Below are 20,386 nucleotides of genomic sequence, written 5' to 3' on the forward strand. Positions count from 1 at the left end.
ACGACCGATCCGGCAAGGGTCGTGGATACATTCTGTGTTGTGTACCTCTCCTCTACAGGTGGTTTATTTCGCACCTTCTGAAGTCTTTCCATGATAATCCAGAGAATTGGGCTATTTCACAGCGGATTATGGCTCTCACCCCTAACGAAGTGGTTTGGCTCACCCCCGCTGCTAGAGTCAAAGAAATTATTTTCGGTGGTGGAAAGTTTCTTAATGTGTCTCTTCTCGGTACCCGGGGTGGAATCAACTATAACCCGGAGCTCGCCTTGCGACAATTTTGTTTCCCGATGAAAGAGAAGCCCATCTATCTTGCTACATCTCCTTACTTCTTCCATTACTCTAATGCTCCTACAGGAATAAGAGAAGATTTTATAGAGGCTTGGTCCAAGATTCGGAAGAAAGATGTGAAGCATATGGGTGTGAGATCCGGTATTGCCCATGAGGCATATACTCAATGGGTAATAAACCAGGCTGAGAAGATCGACATGCCTTACCCCGCCATGAGATATGTGTCCGTATCTACTCCAACCATGCCTTTGCCTCTACCTCTGCCTACTCAGGAGATGTATCAGGAGCATCTAGCTATGGAGAGCCGAGAGAAGCATCAGTGGAAGACTAGATACTATGAGGCTGAGAATTTGATCACGACTTTGGATGGAAAAGATGAGCAGAAGACTCATGAGGTTTTGACGTTGAAAAAGGAGTTGGCAAAGGCTAGAAAAGAGATTGAAGAAAAAGATAAGTTGCTTATGAGGGATTCCAAGAGGGATAGGGGTGCCCGTGACTTCTATGCCCGATACTGCAGCTATGAGTCTGAGTCTGAGGATGATCCTTCCACTTCCTATACTTGAGGATTACTGTTTCCTGTTGTTGTTTCTAGTTGTTATTGTTGTTTTACATTTCAAAGTCTATCCCTTGGCTTAGCATTTCAAAGGGAATTATCTTGTAAGACCTTGTGATGGTTGAATGTTTCGTCTGGTTATGATGTTTCAGTTGTTTACAAATTTCTAATTTGTCTAAAACCCTTCGATAACACAAAAAAGAGTCTCTTTTGCATATGCATTTACACATCTCATGCATCATATGCATTCATTGGTCACAAAAAACTTCCCTTGTGCTCATTACCTCCTGGTTCTTCTGCCACAGTCTGAAAGGTGGCTCGTGCTCGTAAAGTTTACCAACCAGCTAGAATTCATCAGACAAGATTGTACAAAAGAAGAAACATGGCTAATTTTGAAGAAGAAAATGCTCAGCTCCGTGCCGAATTGGCTGCTATGAAAGAAGACTTGGCTAAGGCTCATGACGCTATGTCTACTCTGATGGCTGCACAAGAACAACCGGTCACGTCTGTTCCGGTTACTACTGAAATGATTCCATCCATCCCATTATCCATTGTGGCTTCTGATGCTCGGTTTGTTATGCCCGATGGGCGTCCTTATGGACTCTCAGCTTTCTATGCTCCCAACACCGCGGCTGGTATTTCTGGTATTGCTAATCAAAGACAGATTCCTGTAACAACTTTTGCTTCTACAAATACCTCTATGCCTCAAGTGACTACTGTTGTTACCGATCCTGTTGTGCACACTGTGCAACAGGTAATCGATGTTGACACTCCGCGTAGACAGGACCCTATAATGGAGGCTATGAGAGAACAGTTAAGAGAGCTAGCTGGGGAGCTCCGTGAGGTCAAAGCTAGCTGTGGGAACGGTGTTTCTGCTAAGGCTCGTGATTTATGCCTGGTATCCCAGTTTGAGGTTCCTAAGAAGTTCAAAGTGCCAGATTTTGACAAATACAATGGATCTTCTTGTCCACATAGCCACGTCATCCGGTACGTCCGGAAGATGGCCAACTACGCAGATAATGATGCACTAATGATCCACTGTTTCCAGGACAGCCTGACAGAAGATGCGGCAGACTGGTACACTGGCTTAAGTAAAGACAATATCCATACTTTTGAAGAACTCGCTGCTGCTTTTGAAAATCATTATGAGTTCAACACCCGCTTAAAGCCGAATAGGGATTCTCTTAAGTCTTTGTCTCAGAAGTCAGATGAAACTTTCCGTGAATATGCTCAGAGATGGAGAGGGGCAGCTGCCCATGTTTCTCCTCGGCTCGATGAGGAAGAACTGACACAGACATTCCTGAAAACTTTGAAGAAGGAATATGTTGAAAGGATGATAGGCTTTGCACCAAATAATTTCTCTGACATGGTTACTATGGGAACTCGTCTAGAGGAGGCTGTCAGAGAAGGTATCATTGTTCTTGAAAAAGGTGAGTCCTCAGCTAGTGCGCCAAAGAAGTATGGTAATGGCCACCATAAGAAGAAGGAATCCGAAGTAGGGATGGTGTCCGGTAACCAGTCTACAGCTGCTGTCGCTCCTATTAATGCTGCTCAGTTACCCCTACCCTACCAATATATGCAGTACTCTCAACATCCTTTCTTCCCACCATTCTACCAGCAATATCCTCTGCCACCGGGTCAACCACCAGTAACCGTTAATGCCATTGCTCAGCAGGTACAACAGCAGCCTCCTACTCAACAGCAACAGCCGCAACAACAGGGCCCTCGGCCCAGGACTTATTTACCCCCAATACCAATGCAGTATGCTGATCTGCTCCCAACTCTACTTGCTAAAGGGCATTGCGTCACCAGGCCAGGCAAGCCTCCACCTACGCCATTACCTCCTAGGTTCCGACAGGATCTCACATGTGAATTCCATCAAGGCGCTCAAGGCCACGATGTTGAAGGTTGCTATGCTCTGAAGTATGTTGTGAAGGATCTAATAGACAGAGGACGGTTGACTTTTGAAAATAGTGCCCCACACGTTCTTGACAACCCACTTCCAAACCATGCGGCTGTTAACATGATTGAGGCTTTCGAAAGAGTCTGTGCTTTTGATGAGATTGAAACATCTCGGGTTCTTCGAGAAGTCCCCGCTTTAGATGTCTGTAATGTTGTTACTCCTTTGGTACCGCTACATGTCAAGCTCTGCCAAGCTGCCTTGTTTAAACATGATCATGCTTCCTGTTCAGAGTGTCTTCAGAATCCTATGGGTTGTTGTACCGTACAGGGTGATATACAGAGTCTAATGGACAACAAGCACTTGGTTGCTAGTGACGTTTGTATGATTGTGCCAGTGTTTCATGATTTCCCTACCAAAAGTGTACCTCAGACAAGGAAAGATGAACCCTTGGTGATCGGGTTACCTGGCCCGGTATCGTATGCCTCTACTAAAGCAATCCCTTACAAGTATGATGCAACTATGATTGAGAATGGGGTAGAGGTGCCTCTGGTATCCCCAGCTGCGGTCAGTAACATTGCTGAAGAAACTACAACTCTGAGAAGTGGAAGGGTCCGTCCACCCTTGTTCCAGAAGAAGGTTGTTACACCTGCTGCAACAGTAACTCCACCAGTTGCTCCTCTTGTTGACAAAAATGCCAGCCCATCGGGCCAGTCTATTGAAGAGTCTAATCTGGACGAGATTTTGAGGCTCATCAAAAAGAGCGATTATAAGATTGTAGACCAACTGCTGCAAACTCCATCAAAAATATCCATCTTGTCTTTACTCCTAAGCTCAGAAGCTCACTGGAAAGTGTTGATGAAAGTATTGGAACATGCCTATGTTGATCATGAAGTCTCCGTGGATCAGTTCGATGGAATAGTGGGTAACATTACTGCTTGTAATAACTTGTGGTTTGGTGATGATGAACTCCCTGAAGCAGGGAAATACCACAACTTAGCATTGCATATCTCAGTGCACTGCAAGTCTGACATGATATCCAACGTGTTGGTGGACACTGGGTCGTCCTTAAATGTAATGCCTGAATCTACACTGAGACAGTTGAGTCTTCATGGAATTTCTCTAAGGGGAAGCAATTATTTGGTTAAGGCTTTTGACGGATTTCGTAAGGATGTTCTTGGAGAGGTAGATCTACCAATTACCATTGGTCCGGAGACATTCCAGGTCACTTTCCAGATCATGAACATCAACGCCTCTTACAGTTTCCTCCTTGGAAGACCGTGGATTCACGATGCTGGGGTAGTAACTTCCACTTTGCACCAAAAGCTCAAGTTTGTGAGGAATGTTAAGCTTGTCACTGTACATGGTGAAGAAGCGTATCTGGTTTTCCAAGTGTCATCTTTCTCTTGTGTTGAAGCAGGATCCGCTGAAGGGACGTCATTTCAAGGCTTGACTGTTGAAGGTGCAGAACCCCGAAGAGGTAGTGCTACTATGGCTTCATTGAAAGACGCCCAGAAAGCTGTTCCAGAAGGGAAAGCTGCTGGCTGGGGCAAAGTGATACAGATTTTGGAGAATAAGCGCAGAGAGGGCCTTGGCTTCTCCCAGACCTCGGGCATTTCAACAGGAACTTTCTATAGTGTTGGGTTTATCAACGCTATTGCCGAAGATGCTGCTGAAAATAGTCATGTGCCTGTGTTTGTTGTACCAGGAGGCACCGTGAGAAATTGGGAGGCCATTGATATTCCTTTAGTCATGCATGCTTCCACGTAATGTGTCTTGTTGCTCATGTTTTTTTTTGTTTTCAAAATAACAATCCTTTCGCTCCGCCCAAGGTGAAAGTGATGTCTTTGTAAGGGCATGTTTGTTTCGGCATTGCCGTTATTAATAAAAGTTGTCGTCTTTTCCGCGACTCTTTGTTTTTTACTTTTTAGTGCTTTTTTTCTTGGAAATAATGGTAATGCCAGAAAAAACCAAAACATCTTTATTTTCTTATTAATTTCAAAAATCTGCATAAAAAACCTTTTTCTAAAATCATCCCAATCATATTATGCAGATTGAACCATAATAAACCCGTTGAACACAGTGACCCTACGGTTCCTCCAAATTTTGAATTCCCTGTATACGAAGCTGAAGATGAGGAGGATGACGAAGAGATACCGTATGAGATCACTCGACTGCTTGAGCAAGAAAGAAGAGTCATTCAGCCTCACTAGGAAGAGATTGAGCTCGTCAATCTGGGCACTGAAGAGAACAAACGGGAGATCAAAATTGGTGTTGCACTTGAGCCAGAAGTGAAAAAGAAAATTACTCAGCTTCTCTGTGATTATCCAGATGTCTTCGCATGGTCCTATGAAGATATGCTGGGTGTAGATCCCAAGATTGTGGAGCATCGGATACCGATAAGGCCTGAATGCCCTCCCGTCAAGCAGAAATTGAGAAGGTCTCATCCAGACATGGCTCTTAAGATTAAGGCTGAGGTGCAAAAGCAAATTGACGCAGGTTTCCTCATGACAGCTGAATATCCTGAGTGGATCGCCAACATTGTACCAGTGCCAAAGAAAGATGGGAAAGTTCGGATGTGTGTTGATTACAGAGATTTGAATAAAGCCAGTCCGAAAGATAGCTTCCCATTGCCCCACATTGATGTACTCATTGACAGTACTGCTCAATCCAAAGTATTCTCCTTTATGGATGGTTTCTCTGGCTATAACCAGATACGGATGTCACCTGAAGATAGAGAAAAAACTTCTTTCATTACTCCATGGGGAACATTCTGTTATAAAGTGATGCCGTTTGGTTTGATAAATGCTGGTGCAACGTATCAGAGAGGTATGACTACACTGTTTCATGATATTATTCACAAAGAGATTGAAGTATATGTTGATGACATGATTGTGAAGTCAAGTGATGAAGAACAACATGTTGTATACTTGAAAAAGATGTTTGAAAGGTTGAGAAAGTACAAGTTGCGGTTGAATCCCAACAAATGTACATTTGGTGTAAGATCTAGAAAGTTGCTAGGCTCCATTGTCAGCCAAAGAGGCATTAAAGTTGACCCTGATAAGGTCCGAGCTATCAGAGAGATGCCGGCCCCTCAAACTGAAAAGCAAGTCAGAGGTTTCCTCAGACGCCTGAATTACATATCCAGATTCATATCTCATATGACTGCTACTTGTGGACCAATTTTCAAATTGCTCAGAAAGAATTAGCCTGTTGTATGGAATGATGAATGCCAGGAAGCTTTTGATAGCATTAAAGAATACCTGTTGGAACCACCTATCCTTGTTCCGCTAGTGGAAGGAAGGCCCTTAATTATGTATTTGTCAGTGTTAGATGAATCCATGGGTTGTGTTCTCGGTCAACAAGACGAGACTGGAAAGAAAGAGCATGCTATCTACTATCTGAGCAAGAAATTCACCGACTGTGAGACTCGGTATACAATGCTTGAGAAGACTTGTTGTGCTTTAGCTTGGGCTGCCAAACGCCTGCGTCATTATATGGTGAATCATACAACTTGGTTGATATCCCGAATGGATCCAATCAAGTACATCTTTGAAAAGCCTGCTGTTACTGGAAAGATTGCACGTTGGCAAATGTTGTTGTCTGAATATGACATTGTGTATAAAGCTCAAAAAGCAATCAAAGGAAGTATCCTTGTTGAGCATCTTGCTTGCCAACCTCATGATGATTACCAGCCAATTAAGTTTGAGTTCCCTGATGAAGAGATTATGTATCTGAAAGCAAAAGACTGTGAGGAACCATTGATTGATGAAGGGACGGACCCCAACAACAAATGGGGGTTGGTATTTGATGGCGCTGTCAATGCTTATGGTAAAGGGATTGGGGCCATTATTGTAACTCCGCAGGGGCACCACATTCCTTTCACTGCTCGAATAACTTTTGAATGCACGAACAACATGGCCGAATATGAAGCATGCATCTTGGGCATTGAAGAAGCCATTGATGTGAGAATCAAGAATCTTGACATCTATGGAGATTTCGCGCTTGTCATTAATCAGATAAAAGGCGAATGAGAAACTCATCATGAGAAGCTGATTCCCTACCGTGACTATGCAAGACGCCTGTTGACATATTTTACGAAGGTTGAGCTGCACCACATCCCTTGGGATGAAAACCAGATGGCTGATGCTCTTGCTACTTTGTCTTCCATGTTTCGTGTGAATCACTGGAATGATGTGCCCATAATCAAAGTGCAGCGTCTTGATAGACCCGCTCATGTGTTTACTATTGAAAAAGCACCTAGTCAGACTGATGAAGATGTGAATGATGGAAAACCTTGGTATTATAATATCAAACAGTTCTTGCAAAATCATGAATATCCACCCGGTGCTTCCAATAGGGATAAAAAGACCCTGAGGAGATGGGCTAGTAGATTCCTTCTGGACGGAGAAATCTTATACAAGAGGAACTATGATATGGTCTTGTTGAGATGTGTTGATGAACAAGAAGCTGAGAAATTAATGCATGATGTACATGACGATACTTTTGGGACCCAGGCTACGGGTCACACTATGTCAAGAAAAATGTTAAGAGCCGGCTATTACTAGATGACCATGGAGCGTGACTGCTACAAACATGCCAAGAGATGCCACAAATGTCAAATCTATGCTGACAAGATTCATGTGCCTCCACATGCCCTCAATGTTATCTCTTCCCCATGGCCTTTCTCTATGTGGGGCATCGACATGATTGGAAGAATTGAACCAAAAGTTCAAATGGTCATCGTTTCATTTTAGTGGCAATTGACTATTTCACCAAGAGGGTCGAAGCCGCTTCCTATGCTAATGTGACCAAGCAAGTGGTAGTGAAGTTTATCAAGAATAACATCATCTGCCGATACGGTGTTCCCAGCAAGATCATCACTGACAATGGTTCCAATCTGAATAATAACATGATGCGAGCTTTATGTGAAGAATTCAAGATTGAACATCACAACTCTTCTCCTTATAGACCTCAGATGAATGGTGTAGTTGAGGCCGCTAACAAGAACATCAAGAAGATTGTTCAGAAGATGGTCACTACTTACAAAGACTGGCCTGAGATGCTACCTTTTACATTGCATGGTTACCTTACTACAGTGCACAGTTCAACCAGGGCAACACCTTTTTCTCTGGTATATGGTATGGAAGCAGTTCTCCCTCTGGAAGTGGAGATTCCGTCTCTTCGAGTGATCATGGAAGCAAAATTAACAGAGGCTGAATGGTGTCAAAGTCGGTATGATCAGTTGAATTTGATTGAAGAGAAACGCATGGATGCTATGGCTCATGGACAGTTGTTGTAATATCCCGCTTAACAACACTATCATATGTCATTTATCTGTGTTAGCTATTTTTCCAAATTATCTATGAGATTTTATTGAGCCAAGGGCAAAATAGGTATTTGCCAACCTAGATATTTTTAAAGAGGAAAATTCTAAAATTTTCCACACACTTCCATTCACAAATTTTCTGAAAACATTTTTCCCTTCCTTCACCAAACACCATCGGCCTTCATCTCCTCCAAACCCTCTCCATCACAAATTTTCATTTCTTCAAGGAATCACCAAATTTAAGCAACAAATAGGCTCCTAGTAGTGTGAATAGCAAGAATCACAACTCAAAAACTCATCTCTCCCACTCTTTGTATGTAAACCGCCCCCTTCCCTCAAGTTTTCAAGTCACCATTTTTCTCACCAATCCATTGGAAATCACTTGTAAGCTTGTCTTTGAAGGTACCCATGAAGGAATAAGCCCAAGGTAAGCATCAAAAGTTCCTTCCCTTTCTCTTTCCCTATGGTGGCCGAACCACCCAATCACTTTGTTCAATCTCACTCTTTGTTGGAGTTATTCCATTTAATGCTTTAGGAAAAGAGATATATGTTGTGGGTAATCATGAAAATTACTTAAATTGATGTGGTGTAGGAATTAGAGACATTGGAAATTTTCTATTACTTGATGGGTGTTAGAGACAAGGAATTAAGGAATCAAGAAGATAGGTTATGTATGTTTGAGTTTGAATATGTTATTCATGTTTAGAATTATTGTGGATAAGCTGGTAGTGTGTAATTGATACATAAGTGAAAACTAGAGACTCAAGAATCTATAGGAGCCGTTGTGATTGCTGTTGGATAGGTTCTGTTTTTGGGGTCATACCTGTTATTGTGTTGATCAAAATTAAGTAATAATTGGATTTTTGGATTCCTCATTCAATTCCTTACAGTTTGGACACAAATTTCGTATGATTTGGATTAGAAACGAATTCAGAAAATGCAATTGAAATTGGTAAAATCCTGCTGGAATTTGGTTACGGGTTTTGGGACAGAGCTCCACTAAAATGATAATAACTTTCTCTCTGCAACTCTGAATCAGGTGGTTCTTGTTGCTATGGTTAGCTAACGAAATTATCGTCGTTTTGGCACCAGTTTCACGAATTTTGGTCAAGTATTGAGGTCTGGAGACAACTTTGAAGTAAGGGACCAGATGCAGATTTTGTGCAGAATTTGGGTTCTTTTGCGATAGCTCGCCGAAGCGAGCATGAAGCCTCGCCTAGTGTGGAGGTTCCGAAGTGGATATTGAAGTGGACTTAGTGTAAGCCCAAACTCAGCATAATGTTCGATTTAGAGGTGAGTTCCTTTAGTTAGTAAACCCACCATTGGGGAGTAAATTATTCCATTAGAATGCTAATATGTGATTATGAATTATTAGAATATGTTGGCATAATTGTATCAATGCTAGATTCCCATTATTTTGTTCTAAAATTTCTTATGTTATTGTGCAATACTACTTTAGTCCTAATGTTGGAGGATAGAATTTGAATAGAAGTTTGAAATACATATAATTTGGAAAATTGAATTGTCACATGTTTGGTTACTAGTTTATTCTAAATCCTCTTTCATGTTATGAATATGTTTATGTTAGTGTAGATGTTGGAGGAAAATGTTAGACAAGGCAAATATTATATTTACTTGTTTAAATGATTGAGAAAAATGTTGGAATTTAACACTTGCCTTGGTTACTAGAAATGGTTACATTTTCTTAAATAATTTTACAAGAAAGTTTATCATGCATAAATATAGTCATTGTTCGGCTAGAATTCGAAACATTCATTTTTATTCAATTATGTAACCAGGAATGTTTTAAGACACTCCAACATGAATAGAAACATAAACATGTTCAAACTGACATTAATGCATATTTTCTTGTTATGTGACAAAGAATATTTAGCAATCCTCCAACTTGGGTGTCATTACATAATTATTGCACATTGACATAAGAGATGTATTTAGAACGAGTATGTTATGTAAACAATTCATGGGTAGATTTCTAATCAATGGAAGTAAAGAATCCTAGTTATGAAAGTTCGGCTTAATTAGTCGAATTTAGTTTATCAGGATATGGGAAAATCTTAGGATTGACATATGACAACGATATGCCTAGAACCTGAATAGGTTAGTATCAGAGTTAATTTTAGAATAAAGACGGAATTACTACGTCTTTGTTATCAATTTCAGAATGTTGTTATTATAAGAAATCAGTTAAGATAAGTTATTCCTCTCTAGCTCCCCGTTAGCAGTGGAGTTGAGGATTAACTCAGTTATCAGAGAAGTCGGTTCAAGTTATAATATTAAAACATGTTTAAGCTGTGGCTTTCGCTATCCCGCCAGTTGGATACGAAAGGTTCCCGCCAGTTGGAACGGGCACTATCCACGAGGACGACCCCACAATAATCAGAGGAGTCCGGTATCCCCGTCAGTTGGGTTCCCGCCAGTTGGAAATTAATACCGGTCAGAGTGGAATAAATTCCGGGGTTACTCCACCTGGGTTTATTCCGTAAAATCAACTCAGATAATATTGTTTGTTCAACGCTAACATTTCTAACATAATATGACAGACATTATGATTATGTTTATGATTTTATCATTGGTATTAGAATTATATTAGTAATTCAGATAGCGATCCTAGTTATCCCCCGATCGCTCAGTTATGCATGATAAAACAGTATAAACCCGGAATGGGTTAAGTTTAGAGACAGATGGCGATCCTAGGTTCCCTGTGATTGCCTACAACCTAGGATAGGTGGAACTCACTGAGACATCCTGTCTCACCCCAATCCCTTTTATTTTATTTCAGATTCTCAGGTGGTGCGCAAGCTGAACATTTCGTGATGAAGTAGCAGAAGAAGCTGGAAAAATTATGTTTACTTGTCATTGCATGTATTTTGTAAACGTCATTGATACTCTTTCAGATGTATAAGACAAGTAATTCTATAATTTATTTGGAGAAATTTTTATTTATTGTAATTTTAATGTATCCAGTACTAAGTTTAACACACATGCTAAATATTCTAGATAAATTTAGTATGGGTGTTACAGTTGTATTAAGTGCGAATGAAGAATGCTTTTGACAAGAAAGTCCGGCCTCGTGAATTCAAGGAAGGCGAACTTGTATTGAAAAGAAGGATAAGTCAGCAACCCGACCCAAGGGGCAAGTGGACACCTAATTATGAAGGTCCTTATGTTGTCAAGAAAGCTTTCTCTGGTGGTGCTTTGATTCTTACACACATGGATGGTGTTGAACTTCCGAATCCTGTAAATGCCGATATAGTCAAGAAATACTTTGTCTAAAAATATGAAAAGAACAGCGTGGTAGGTCGAAAACCCGAAAGGGCGGCCTAGGCAAAAATGTGCTTCCCGGTGGATCGAAAACCCAAAAGGGCGATCCAGGCAAAAGTTAGGGACAAAAAAAAATGAATATGAAAAAGCTCGCTGAGATTGTACGTAACTCAAGCAAAAATGAGCGTCTCGATGAGCCGAAAACCCGAAAGGGCGGTTCATGCAAAAATGAGATTGATAATGAAAGACAAGTAACTATATCTGGCAAATCACCACCACCCCTTGGGGCATCTGCAACTGTCAATGATCGTCTTCATCAGAAGCTTCTGTGCTTGTGAATTCAAAATTTCTATGAAATGTAGTGGTCATCGTGTTCAATGTACCACCAACCAATAAAATTACCATTTTCCAAGCTTTGTAAATCCGTGGAGTTATGCCTTTGGCTGACTTTCACCCTCCTACATCAATTTGAGCCTGTGCTTTTGTTTGAAATTCTATTTTCTTTCTATTTTCAACGCTATATACAAAATATTTTCTTTTTATTTGATAATGTCAATGTCTGAAACAAACATCTTTGAAAATTGAAAAATCCTTTTTTTGTCTATTTTGAAAGCAAACCTAAGCAATAGGGTACATTCCAGTGAAACATGCATGAATAAATGTGTATCAATGTCCATGTCAATAACATGTTACAAGCAGGTTGTTCCTCAGGATGATCTGTGGTCAATGGCAAGAATGAAAAAACAGAATGAAAGTGAAAAATGAAAATGCAAATGAAAAGCTCGCTAAGTTGAAAACCCGAAAGGGCGGCTTAGGCAAAAATGAGCACCCCGCTGATTGGCAACCTATGAAGGCAATTCAGGCAAAAATGGGGCAATGAAAAGAATTTATTCCCGGTGAATCGAAAACCTGAAAGGGCGGTTCAGGCAAAAATGGGATTGAAAAATGAAAGAATGAAAGAATGAAAAATGATATGAAAAGCATTGACCACAGATGCGAACATCCAATGTTTACCCAGCACTGACACGCCTAGCAATGGCGACCTGTATCAAAGAATCTTCCAAGGTTCCCTCTTCTGTAGGTTTTATATATGTGATATGATATATTGCCCTCAGCCATGGTTTCGATACGTCTCTCAACGACGGTCTCTCCAAGAAGGATTTCTATGTGTATATGTTATAGCACGAGCCACCACGTGCCCAATCTTCCAATGTTTTGTCTATCGTTGTGAAACTTCTCTGCCAAATCGTAAACCAATCATGCATTTCAAGCATTCATACATGCATGATCATGCATTCTATGTGCTCATGCATTTGTACAATTGATATACTACACATACATGTTGCATTTGCTATCTCAACTTTCAAATCAATTCAATGCCTATGTTTCTTTCGATCTCAATTTTCAATTCAATGTCTCTGATAATGCCTCTGTTAATGTCTCTGTTAAAGTCCCTGTTTATGTCTGTGAAAACTACTGTGAAATTTCTGAGAGCCAATGTTACTTGGCCATGTTTCTATCTGCAGACTTGATGTCTGTGTTAAAATCCCTGTGAAAGTTCCTTCTGGGCCAACGATAATGGTCATGTCAATCTTCAAATCAAGCCAATGTCAATTTACTCTCAGTTTGTATCTTGCTAAATCAAGCTCCCCATGTACCTTGCTATATGTTTTGTTATTGGTCAAGTGGCTAGTTCGATCCAAAGAACAGCTTGTACCTGCTTATGTGCCTGTGTTTCCGGTCAAAAGACAAGTTCGATCCAAAGAATAGTTTGTACCCTGCTTATGTTTTGTTATTGGTCGAACCGCAAGTTCGATCCAAAGAACTGTTTGTACCTGCCTGCATGTTGTGATATTGATCAAGTATGAAGTTCGATCCAAAGAACAACTTGTACCCATCTTTTGTTTGTATTACTTGGACAAGTGGCTAGTTCGCTCCAAAGAACAGCTTGTACCTACCTTTTGTCCCCTGGTTTGTCTACCCTGTTAATGTCTACCTAGATCCCCAGTGACATGACATGCTCTGTAGACCCCAGTTGTTTGTCTTGCATTCATAATCAAAATGTTGCATGGCATTCATGTTTTTTGAAAATGTGAGAGCGTATTTTTATGCCCAAAAAACAGTGCAAATGTTAATATTTAAGTATTTTCGTCCCGTCAAATCAAAGACTTCGTCTCTTGACCCTCCGGACAAAGAAACTTAAATAGGGGCAGCTGTCATACCCTAATTTTGGACCTAAAAATACTTGCTCAAAATGTTTTCCATCTCTGATATGTGTCTATTACTATTGAGAGATTGCCAATTTGCTATTGTTTTGCCCTGATATTTTACCATGCTTTATCTGCATATTTTACTGTCTTTGTTTTGAAAATATTTTCAACTGTATATTTGTCTGTGTTTTCTTGCATTTAAGGCCATCCAAAAGGGTTTTCTTGCACTCCAAGTCATTTGAAGTTGTCTCTGATCAATTGCATATTTCTCTGCATTTTATTTCAATGTTATTTGCAAAAATTCATGAAAAAGGGTATTTAAGTCATTTCCTGCATTCAAACTCATTTTAATCCCTGAAAATTGTCTCTGAGTCATTTCAAGTTGTTTGTATAAATCCTTGTTTCAATTCCATGTTAAAATCCATTTCAAAAATTGCATTTGAGTCATTTTGAGTCAGTTTAGTCCCCAGGGGCATTTTGGTCATTTCACATGAAATTTTGACAGAGAGAGGTTACTTTAAAGTACCTCATTTTGTAGTTAGTTCATTTTAGTCCTTTTTGTGTTTTTTTTATTGTTTCACTTTACGTTTTTTTCATTTTACCAATTTTATTCCAATTTTATTATTATTTTCATTTTAGTCCTTCAAAATTTTAAAAATTGCATTTTAGTCCTTCAAAATTTTAAAGTTGCATTTAGTCCAGTTTGTAAAATTGCAGTCCAGTCCCTTGTTGTTTTAAAGTTTGTTTTTGAGTCCTTTTACTAAAATTGCAGATTGGTCCCTTAATTTCCAAAAATTGCAAAAAGGTCCCAAAGTCCAGAATTAGTCCAAGGCCGAGCCTTTCTTAGTCCAGTACAGGTGTCAAGAGCTCATTGGATCAAAAATCACAGCTGACCTATAAATACAGGTCAACTCATCTCATGTGTCAGAAACACCATTCAAAAAACGCCACATCACAAACAGAATCAGAATTTTCTCTCTCCATTCAGTTAGATCAAAATCCAGAAATCAACAAGAACATGAAGAACAATTTGAAACCCTAGAATTTCCAGAACCAAAATTTATCACAAATTGAAGCAATTCGCTTCAGTTCTCAGTGATTCTTTGTATAATCATCATCATCGAACCATTCTCCTGGCAATTCAAGCGAGAATTCGTCAACCACAGGGACGAATTCATCACGATCACAAAGAGAACTTCGAGTTGAGAAGAAGAGGGATCGAAGCCAGAATTGAACTAGTGAAGAAGAAGAAGAGAAGAACACCGATTTATTTTCGGTTCAAACTTACCAGAAGCCTCTACGGATCTTTTGTTCGAATCTCCAATTCAAAATTCAGTTTCAGAACCATAAAGAGGAGACAAAGACGAACACAACGATGTAAAATTTTTCAGAAAACGTTCAGGTACGGTGGCGCCATCGGCGGACCACCGTACCGCCGCCGTTGTGTTCGTCGGAGAAGACGACGGAGAAGAAGAGAGAAGTTGCAGAGCTTCTCTCTCTAAAATACTTAGAGAGAGAAAGGAGAAGAGGAAATGAAACCAGACCGGTTTCAAACCTTTATATAACCAATGGACCGGTCTGGTTCACTCCTGGTTCACTTTTCTTTCAATCTTCACCGTCAGATCTAGGTCTAACCCATTTGGATCGATCTGACGGCTCATGTAGCTCCCTGGTGATTTGGATCCATTTTCCCATGGGCTTGGGCCTGTTTCTTTGTTTTTCTTGGGTTTCTTGCTATATGTACCCCTGCTTGTGCTATTTGAACCTCCTGTGTATTTGTTCTTGTGTTAAAAAAAATTTTAAAAAAATTCCTATGAGTTTTTCTATGTGTTTGGTGACATTTTTTATCCTTTTACTTGTCATTTTATCTCTCAAAAAAATATGGAAAGATATTTTTGTTAAGGTTTCTTGAATTTTTGTTTTTGATTGATTGATTAAAAATGTAGAAATGAATATGATGATTATGCATAAATAAATTGTTATGAAAAGTACGCTTTATTGATCCTTGTTAATCCCAGTATCATGACTTGAAAATTTGTTATGGAATTACGACCTTTGGATCAATATTCCATAATTTTCATGATGGTTTATTTAAGTATATGATTATTTCCATTTCTTGCATTTTAATCCTCCGTTGTCCTTGACATTTTCTTGCTTGCAAAATGTGCCAAAATACATGCTCATGATTCTTGATTACCTCTATCATCTTTGCTTTGTTCTTCAATGTTTCTATCTTTTCATAATGTCCTATGAAAATGCCTAAAAAATGTTGAGTTTCAATATGTTTACTTGCTATATTTTTCTTGCTTATATTTTTTGTTGATATTTTTCTATATTGTGGTACTAACCCTTGCATGCATTTCCATCCTTTGTCTCATTAGCATTTCATCTCTTATTTTCTAGCATTTATCTTTCTTGCAATTTAAGTTTCCTTGCAATATTAGAATGTAAATTAGAGACCTGTAATTTTACTTTCATGTCATTTACTTTTCTTACAAGACCATAGAATGTAAACTAGGGCCTATGTAAAGGACAATGGACTCTAATGATGTACACCGACACAAGCACCGACACATGCACACACATCACATGGTTACTTTAGATGTATGCTTAGGGAATACATGCTTTAGATGTATGCTTAGGAATCACGATACTTAGAAAAATTCTCTTTTCCAAAAAAATATGAACAACTTCACTCAAATAATTTTCCAAAGAAACCTTGGGATCAAGATCCCATTGAATTTTCCCTTTATTTTCTTAAACAAAAAACCTTAATGAACTTTAATCATACTTAGACCTTTTTTGCAAAATGACTAATTCCACCTCACATTTTCCAAATCTTATGCCCCTGAGGCCTCTCTCTCTCTTATTCTTCAAAATTCCATTTTCAAAATTAAAATCAACCAACAAAAAACAAAAAACATTTTTTTTGGAAGAGAACTACATGGATTTTGATCCCTTAAAAGGGTATGTAGGCAAGAAGTCAAAACTTCTCCAATTCCAATAAAACAAAATTCAAACACATTCTTCTCCCTCCAATTCTTAACCTAGCAAACCCTTAGGTGTAAATAACACTTTCAAATAGCATTTAAAAATAAAGCGCGCACGTAAAAAGTAAAGACGGTTCCTATAGGATACTATAGTCGTTATGGGTGCCTAACACCTTCCCGTAACGAAAACAACTCCCGGACCTCGATTCTCAAGGGTTTTTCTTATTTTTCCCTTCCCAAGAAAAAATGAGATATCAAATGTTAAAAAGGTTCAAACTTAATCAATGTTTGACACCCGAAAAACCAAGATAAAACAGACATTGCTAGTTTATAATTTCTTGCACAAACTATGATAGCGTGGCTTTTTTTTATATAAAAAGATTCATGGTTTTTTTTAATTATTAAATAAAGGGAAAATAAGCAATAACATCCCCTGTCGTTAAGCTCCTTCCACTGTCGTTTAAAGAAATAAAAGCATTGCTTTTTTCTTTGTGATTCCAAACGTTCTCAATGTATACAATTGATAAATTGCTCCCATGGCCCCCCATCCAATATACAAAATATAGTGAAGTCAAAGTGTTAAAACCATTTAATAAATTCAAAATTGTTAAACGATAATCACGCTCATGTTACCAACAACTAAAAACAGAAACACTAGAAAGCTTTAAACCACCATCTGAGAGTATGAATACGAACACCGACACCAGATACAACACGAATACTGACACACCAATAACATTGATAATTTGAGAAAATCACATAATTTAGGGTAATTATATTTGTGGATGCGGATGCAACACATGTTCAGACACGTCTAATATGAGGAATGTATGTGATTCATAAGCGAGGATTAATATCATAATTCATATATGGTTGAAAGAGCCATAATTAAACCTACAAATGATGATGTTAAAAAATTGAATGACATAATTATCAATTAGTTTCCAGGAGAATAATATAATTTGTTTTCATTTAACGAGGTTGAAGGGGATACTCATAACTTATATCAACAGGAATTCCTAAACTCAACTGCTTAAGGAAGTATCCAACCGCATATTTTAAAGGTAAAAAAAGGTGCACCTTTGATCTTGTTGCGAAACATAGACCCTAGATATGGCATGTGTAATGGAACACGATTTTTATGTCATGGTTTATTTAAGAATATGTTAGACGTGGAAATCCTAACAGGAAGCAATGCTGGAAAAAGAGCATTCTTGCCCAGAATTAAATTAAAAACAAATGTGAGTTCGTGACTTCCCTTTGTGCTTAGTAGAAACAGTTTCCCGTTAGACTAAGTTTTGCTATTACCATAAATAATTCAAAAGGGCTGACCATTCCCAATGTCGGAATCTATCTTCCACGGCACGTTTTCAGCCATGATCAATTATATGTAGCTTTATCAAGAGGAGTTTCTCAAAATTCAACAAAAGTTCTCATTAAAGAAGGGAAAATAGAAGGAGAAGATGGAGACTTTACGAAAAATGTAGTTTTTAAAGATATTTTTTTATCACAATCATAGCAATGTTTCTTTTACATAACATGTCATTTATACATTTATTTATAATGTTTCTTTTACACAAACATTTATGTTATGATTAGCATAACGTGTGGAGGGAAACACATAATTTTATTTTATTTTAGATAAATATTAAATGCAAAAATGTGGAGGGAAAAATTAGGTTAAAATTAGGTTAAGTATAGCGAGAAGTGTTAACATTTATAAGTAAGAGATTTGTATTTTTAAGATGCGTAATTTCGAAATTCATTTTTTTTAACAACTTAAAATTGAATATATTAAACATCATGAGTCTTGTCTTCCACAACTCTTCATTGTTTCTATCTTGACTTAAAATTTGTATTTTCTCCATCAAATGTGATTTCAAATATCATCACCACCATTTTGCCAATAATTACATGCATTTCTTTTCTTCTTCCTCAATAGTCCAGGTTTCTAGACATCAGCGTCCCATTAAGAAACCCCAAAGCTTCAGCCTCTTCAACTCATACAAAAAAAAAAAAGAATTACAATTGAACTAATGATCCTGCAAATCAAAATCAAAGTTACCCAACATATCAAAGTTATACATTAACTTATTAAACCTCAAAATTGGGTATAATAAGGAGGTAAATCCCTAAAGTTACAAAACCGGGAAACAAATTTGGGAAAAAATAGAAAAACTAAAATTAGGATTCAGTTCCAAGTAATAATGTTCATGCTTTCACCTATGGAAGGATAACTTTTTGTTTCTTTCATTTTTCTTTGATTTGTATATCCAAATCCACCACCCATCAATTTCAAACGATTTAGAAGGAACTAAATTTAAATGGAGAAGAATAAGGAAGAAGATGAGGTTAGGGCTATATATGAAGAAGATGAAGTTATTGTTGAAGAAAAAAACATTAAAAAAATTCTAAGCAAAAACATCCTCTGACGTGTCATAATGTTTGTCCCACGTGGAGGTGTTATTTGGCCAGTTAACGGACACATATCACACATTCAAATGGAAGAAATGGACAGAGGGACAAAATTGATTGACGTTATGCAATTTCGCGGGTTTTTGAAGTTTTGTTAAAGTCAATGGTATTTGACAACTTACAATTTTGAGGGTCTATTCATTCGAAAATGGTGGTTTGGGAATGAGGAATGTAAGAGTGGTTAATGTGAGTCTCTTCAAAAAGTGGAGGTCCCGTACGCTGCAAAGTAATCGTCCAATATAGAAGAGCGGTATTCAAACATGTGAGGAATGTTGAGAAGAGAGAGAAGAAATATCTAATGTGATGTGGTGCATGATAGAATCTCTAAACTCATTTATTCCAATGACTTTTTATTATAGTTTTAGCGAGACACTTGATTAGTGTCTCACCCTACAAGTCATTGGTCTTTTCTTTAAAAGAGTTAAACAAAACTTCAACAAAAGCGAAATGCCATGATATCTTTATAAGAAAAATGATGTTTGATACGATGGAACACAAAACAAATAAATAAATAAATAAATGAAGGTTAGATGAATGATAAATTGTCACCATAATCCCATGATTTTCTTAAAAACAGATTTGGACTTTTGGACCAACCAGTAGTATAACAAGAAAAATCAACATTCTTACATTTCATTAAAGTGTAATTCGTGGCATTAAACAATTGCATTACAATACTAACAAAACTCAATTAGCAATTGGTGGAGTTAGACTAGAAATATTATTGGGGACAGTTGAATGTATAGAACAAACGCAATGTGTGTAATTACGGCATACAGGAACGCCATAAAGAGGAGGTACCAAACCATCACAACATTTTGAACATTTCTTATCTGTTTTGCATTTGGGACAATTTCGAGTTGGTTTGAATTCCAGTTTCTGGTATAAAATCTCAGCATTGATTCTTCCTGCAACGAATTCTATGCATATATCTGCATACACAAACAAACAATACATGTACTTTAGAACAAATGTGAGAAAATTTGCTGTATAAAAAATTTGCTTAAATTGTTCAATTGTTTTTAACCTGATACAAGGATGGAAGAAACGACCAACAGTGCAAGTTGGAGATGCATAAGTCTTGTTGTGTCCATCTTGATCATAGTACATACATTACTATGTTCTACGAGGAAATATTTATAAGGCTAGAAGTTGACCATATCAACTAATTAATTTTTAATTGATTGCTGCATAATATAAAAAACGTTTAAAAAAACAACAATGAAAATAATAATGAAAATTAAGAAAGAAAACTGAGTAACTAAAATTAATGAAAATTACCATGTCCGATGTTATGAAACATGTCAAATAATGGTGGCTAGAAACAAGTAAAAAGAATAATTTATTACTGTTTTTGAG

General features: G+C 38.0%; 2 long non-coding RNA genes across 4 annotated transcripts; one reads left to right on the forward strand and one right to left on the reverse strand.

Annotated features, from left to right (window-relative positions):
• Positions 1-8,188: 8,188 nt before the first annotated feature.
• Positions 8,189-11,040, forward strand: LOC146938496 (uncharacterized). Of its 3 annotated transcripts, none has more exons than XR_015031321.1 (3): positions 8,189-8,497; positions 8,663-9,363; positions 10,871-11,040. It is a non-coding gene; the product is annotated as an uncharacterized LOC146938496 (long non-coding RNA). The 3 variants fall into 3 exon arrangements; XR_015031322.1 differs by having other exon boundaries at positions 8,961-9,363; XR_015031320.1 differs by having other exon boundaries at positions 9,110-9,363.
• An 8,529-nt stretch (positions 11,041-19,569) lies between these two features.
• On the reverse strand, positions 19,570-20,140 carry LOC146938497 (uncharacterized). The gene is made up of 2 exons (XR_015033384.1): positions 20,055-20,140; positions 19,570-19,959 (listed from the first exon to the last, which is right to left on the reverse strand). It is a non-coding gene; the product is annotated as an uncharacterized LOC146938497 (long non-coding RNA).
• Between the last annotated feature and the right edge of the window lie 246 nt (positions 20,141-20,386).

Source organism: Medicago sativa, chromosome 3, assembly GCF_051527215.1.
Source record: "Medicago sativa cultivar Bolivia chromosome 3, Bolivia_mono, whole genome shotgun sequence".
Classification (NCBI taxonomy): Eukaryota; Viridiplantae; Streptophyta; class Magnoliopsida; order Fabales; family Fabaceae; genus Medicago; species Medicago sativa.